This window comes from Eurosta solidaginis, chromosome 5, assembly GCF_040869045.1.
Source record: "Eurosta solidaginis isolate ZX-2024a chromosome 5, ASM4086904v1, whole genome shotgun sequence".
In the NCBI taxonomy this organism is placed as follows: Eukaryota; Metazoa; Arthropoda; class Insecta; order Diptera; family Tephritidae; genus Eurosta; species Eurosta solidaginis.
Genome location: NC_090323.1, coordinates 228992816 through 228998815, shown reverse-complemented (window position 1 = coordinate 228998815; position 6000 = coordinate 228992816). Strand labels below are relative to the sequence as shown.

Here is a 6000-nt window from a genome sequence, read left to right as displayed (position 1 = left end):
CATTATACGTCCTACAGCCCTCTTTTTTTTTAATGATAACAGTTACTTTGTTAGTCTAAGGTTGTAAGACCTACACATTATCTTCAACACTGTTGAGTACCGCGCATAGTTCCACGCCTTTCCCGCTTGTTCGAGCATGTGCTACCGTCGCAGTCTCTCCCAATTCAATTTGGACGTCTACGGAGCAAGCTTCCCATATGTATCCAATATAGGAGTATGCCTTTCCATATCCCGATTCTTTTCGCGGAATGCTTACAATCTAATACACCTTCAGATGTTGTTATTATGCAAGATTACTGCCTTAATTGCTGCTAAGCTTTCAATGTAAAAGTTGATTCCTCTACAGTTTACGCTGTTTTCTTCCAGTGTTTCTACTTCTTTGATTACAGCCACTACTTCCGCCTAATCACCACAACAGTGATCTGGCAGCCTGTAGAATCTGTTCATTTCTGGACCAGCACAGTATACCTTGGACCCGACATCTTATATTTCTTTGGAACCATCGGTGTGCACAAGTGTGCCATTGCCTGCCATTTGGGCATGTTTGCGCCAACCATCCACTTGGCTCTAAAAGCTCCATCGAAGCGCAAATACGGAATCAGGTCGTCCGTCCGTCCAGTAAACGATGACGCTATACTACTATGGTCTGCGCTAAAGCTACCCAAGGCACAGAGCCTCGTTGTAGTTGTAAACGCTATGTTCTTTGCCACCAATTATACAGGAGGAAAGTGTAGAATTGCATACATTGCAGAAGTCAGGGTTGTAGTCGAGCAGTGGAAGCACATTTTTCATTCGCCACGTATCACCGCTTCAGATGTCAAAGCTTTTCAACGAGCCCGAAAAAAACTAGTTCGATGAGGAATATCGCTTTTTCTCCGAAAAAATAGACGTTTAAAAGTGAAGCAACGCATGGTGATTGGAATCGTTGTCAAACGAAAATTTAAGAGCGATGCCTGCTGAGAGAAAATAAAGGTGAGGTGTGCAGAGAGCATCAAATGTTGGCTGATAGACCTGGTAGTCCACGTACAGAGTGTGCTTAAGTTAAAGTAGATAGCTAGGAATACGAAAAATTCAAAGGGTTTCCGGCGTAATATATAGATTCTTCTACCTTATTTTCAACCCCACCTACCCGGGTCAGGTCCTGTTTATTTGTCAGGCGAGGCTCCGGCGACTCCTCAAGGCCTTCAGTAAGTCCCTTATCGCTATAAAAAGAAGAAAAATAAGACGAACCCGATACTTCAATCACTAACGACGGAATATACGTTCTACCACCCGATTGGGCAACGAACTTATTGAACTAAGTAAATCTACTCTCTACCCTATTCCACGACACGCCGAATTCAGTAGAAGATGGTGGATCAAATCCCAGTATTTTTTATCGCAGCTTTTCACAGAACGAAAGCGAGTTGCCTGTATGTCAGGGTGTAGGGATTTTAGTTACCAGCAACGCTTATACGGCTTTGCCAAATAGCAACATAGCAGTCATATCACTTTTAAAGGATTTAAACTGAAAACTGAGAAGAGTTAAACAACACCATCTTATAAATTGCGGAGTATAGTCCTCTTTCAACAAACGCTCCTCAACTCTTTTTAGAACCATAAGTACAGTAAAAATCAAATGGTAATTGGAGCAGACTACGACTTAGAACTTCTTATGGATTAAGCAGAGCACACTGAAATTTCATATGGAAGGCATGTGTTGATGAGACCATATTTACGAAATAAACCTTATACTCCATTTGTACTTTAAATGGTGTGGTCAATGCCATCGGCTGATAATCAGCACTTCTTCGGTGCTTGCTTATTCGAGTTTTTGTTTTTGCAGCGATAGAGACACTCCCCGATAATTTGGGTGGTGTTATCGTGTTGATGGTACTTTGTCGCATATACATAGATCCTGTACGTTCCCGTAACAAGCATCATTGAGGTACAAGCCCGAGCATCTTGGAAACGATTTAATATGACTACATTGAACGTTCTAGGCCATCCCCCCACACCCTAGTTCCATAGAACTTGGTTTCGCCTTTGAAAGAGTTGCGCTACGCAACCCCTGGAATCGTTTACGTACTTTAGTCGCCTCTTACTACAGGCATGTCTACCGCTGGGGTGCTTATTCGAGTTCTTCATCTTCATTATTTATCAACGAAGAGAAATGCTCGCTCCATAACTTAATTACGAGGTAATGTCGAAAACATAACTCAAAGCTCGAAAACGTTATTCAACCATCGAACATTCAGCTAAAGTTTCCGTCTATTTTTCTTACCAACTTGTGTTTCAAGCTCACGTCTCTTGGTCTAAGGCTTCCTTGCTGTGACTACTTCTACTGCGTTGATGGAGAACGGCATGAACTCCCTCGGTGTTTTCAGTAGGCATCAGTTATCGCAAATAGAAGATGGTTCAGAAGGAAATCTTCTACATGGGTAATTCGCATTATCAGCGTTGGAATGGAGTATGAATAAACGCTCAGCTAGTCAAAATAAAGTGGTGGTGTATGTCAATACCATTACTATATGTATAATGTCTAAATTTAACTTCTATCAGCTATTCATAAGATACAATCTCTTTTTCAAAATATACAAAAAAATAGCCAAAACAAAAAAGAAGACAGGAAACTTGTTTATGCATCAACAATAAGAAACATTGAGATAGAGAATTTAGTATAGCTCAAAAAAATTATTTCTGAGTAAATATAATTAGTTATCTGTTTGAGTATACATTTTGCTTAGCCTCAAATTAAGTTGAGAGAGATTGAGCTAAAATATTTGCTTGACACGTTATATGATAACTCACTCAATCATTTGCCGGTTACCTACTCAAAACAAAATTATGAAGACACACTTTGAGCGTTAAAATAAATCAGCTACTCAGCCTTGCTACAAATCCAAATGTACTCACTTGACTGCTGACATAGGGCACAGACTTCTAGCAACCCTGCAAAAAATGCGTTTAGTTCAGGATGAATACGGAATTAGGCGCAAAGGAGTATGAGACCAAAACCAGTTTTGATCTCTTCATATGAGTTCAACTGTTCCATTTTGGTTGAGCATGTCCTATGAAGAGACTTATTGTACCCATTTATACCCGAAAGGGATCGAAAGGGATTTGGCCCTAAATCCCATTTGTACCCATATGGGTTCATATGAAGACTAGTCCCTCTTCGCTTCAATAAGGACTCAAAAAGTCGCATTTTCATGGCAGAGATACAATCGAAGGCTTTGCCAAGCCACTAAATCTATTTTATGTAAGGTGCCCGCTTTTCAAAAAGGGATAAAAAATATTCTCCGAAAATTTAACCCTAACTCCGGCGTAGTCAATTACCTGTAATCTTTTTTATTTTACCCATTTCGTTGCCTTTTTTTAATATTCTTAAAATGGGCTACATTGATTTCGAACTGACTAATCCCAACTGTATCCGAAAGGGACTAAAGGGGTTCAATTATGGCCAAATGTAGACAAAAGAGATTATTCGGGGACCAAACTCTTTAGAGAGTCATCGCACGATTTTTTGCAGGGTATTCTCTCAATGCATGTGTGCTGTATCTTTTCACACGTTGCATTATATACATTAACGAAACAAATATAACTCACTCAATGCTAACAACAATCATTGAGCGTAATGTTTAGCCGGTCGAACAGTGAGTAGTTTCTGCAACCATTGTCCAGCGCTGGAAATGTTTCATTTCTTTTGAATCAGTTTGATTTCAACGCGCTCAAATGATTGTAGTGATTCGAGATTTCTTCCAGTAATTTTATGTATGTAAATCTTACCACATTTCAGCATTTTTTCATCTTCAATTCAATTAAAATTATTTTTACTTCAGTGAATATAAAGCAATATTGATAAACAGAGTAATTTAAAAAACCTAAAACAAGCAACGGAGAGAGAGAGAGTGTGTGTATATAACTCAAAAAGTAAATGTGAAAAAAACACAGCATCTTTTAAAACAACAAAAATAGGTGTCCCTGCGATATCCTGACGCGAGAGCTTCTTTATAGCTGAATTTAAAGTGGAAATTTGAGGTCGTGTGGTAATGAGCAATTGAGTTGACGGATTGGTAAAGGCGGAGTTTGGTCTCCAACTGCATATGTATGTACGTCTAAAGAAAATACAACAATTACAATACCGCTCTCAACATATCCTTTGCTGAGCGTAAAAATATATGAACAAGTGCGCGCGCATAATAATTCTCCTTAATAAACCGATACGAATAGCAAAGTGAGCATAATAAAATTCCTGAAATTCAGCTGACAAACGTGTGGTTTTTTATAAAAGTGTGAGTTCATTTGTTGATTCCCCACAATTCACCTTTTTTAAGGTTCTCATCTACTGACGCGTGAGCTAGCGGCATCCTTTAGCCATATCAGCCAGAGAGCATCGTAATTGCGCATTTCGTACAATTTTTTTTCGTTTTCGCTTATTTTTTTCTCCACGTAACAGCAGGTAAGACAAAACATTGGAAAAAAATCATTATGGGTTACCATACAATATGTACCCATACTCAATTATACGTATTTCTATATCCTATCCCAATATCATTATACACGCAATTTTTATTAGTCATATTCGAATATATTTATATTACACTGCGCACAATTTTCAAGTTATTATATGGGAGCTCAAAAATTCTACCTTTGAATGAAATACTCATACACAGTTAAAGGTTGGATCCTAAATCTGAAATTTTATTGCATTATCGCACCACCCTAAATCAGGTTTTTCAGTTGTTGCTTAAACTAAGCTTTAACTTAGTTTACTTAAAATAAAATAAAAAGTAAATGAAAAGCGCTCTAACCTACGAAGAGATATAAGGCAGAGCTTCTCTTCCAATTTGCGTCGTGCTCCTTTTAATTTTTCCTACAAATTGGCGGGGCGGGACATACTTGTTCCATGCAGATTCCGAACGGCATCTGCTAGGCAGATGAGTTTTCACTTAGAGCTTTTCATGACAGAAATACACTCGGAGTGCTTGCCAAACACTGCCGAGGGGCGACCCCGCTTAGAAAAATTTTCTTCTAATTGAAAAGCTTTTTTCTAAAATTTTGATGTTGCTGGTGGGGCGTGAACCCGGGATCTTCGGTGTGGTAGGCGGAGCAGGCTACCATCACACCACGGCGGCCGCCAAACTTACTTAACTCCAGTCAAATTTAAACTGCAGAGTAGTTTTTCAGTCACATTTTAAGGCCGGCGTGGGTTGGCTTTTTTGTACAGCAAAATTGGTTTTTAAACGGTTTTTATTTAGCTTGACTTGACAGACCAGGCCGGCCGGCAGATGTGAACGAATTTTTTAATTAAAATTTAAGTAACTTCCCGATAAGCTACAAACTTGTAACTTAGAATATAGTTCACAACCCGATGGCAATGCAATAATAAGAAAAAAACTCCGATAGGTGGCGCATGGATCGAAATATTTCAAAAAATCGTATTTGTGGTCCGATTTGGCTCATATTTGGAGCCATAATACATACATTAATAGAAAGCGATCTATGAAAATCGCCGCTATTTTCTAGCTTTTAGTGGTATTATTACTTAATGTGTTTCAATAAAACCGTTTAACAAAAAATTTTTTTTAAATTTTTTTTTTTTTTTATTATCTAGATAAATACGGCAACAGCTGCATTTTGTTTACCCAACAAACATGAAAAAAATATTAATCCTCTCTTAGATAAATATATGTATGAATAGTTCTGGGTTGATATCGAACATTACTCTCTTATTTAAGCCTGATAGGTCTCAAGTTAATATCCAACATCATTTCCTAGCCTCTATTCAACATTTCAGAAATTTTGTAAAGTTTATAGTTCTCGAATTCATGTTCAACGTCATTTTCTCCAACCTTTAATTGCTTTTTAGTTTTTTAAATTCAAATCCGAGCGCAGTTGTTATATTCTTAGGTTATATTTTCGAAAATATTTTTCAAAAACGTCTTATCTCAGAATTCGATTGAAGAGCGCCCTATCTAAGAATATTTTTTAAACGCCCTAGCAAATGTCAAAATGTAT

At 38.0% G+C, this 6000-nt stretch overlaps 1 protein-coding gene across 1 annotated transcript in view; it reads left to right on the top strand.

Moving 5' to 3' along the window:
• The first annotated feature begins 3709 nt into the window (after positions 1-3709).
• Positions 3710-6000, top strand: part of LOC137252694 (uncharacterized) — a 286535-nt gene continuing 284244 nt past the window's right edge. Inside the window, exons 1-2 of the mRNA XM_067788741.1 lie at positions 3710-3753; positions 3822-4441. The gene's annotated coding sequence lies outside the window, so the exon portion shown is untranslated. The remainder of the gene's footprint in view (positions 3754-3821; positions 4442-6000) is intronic.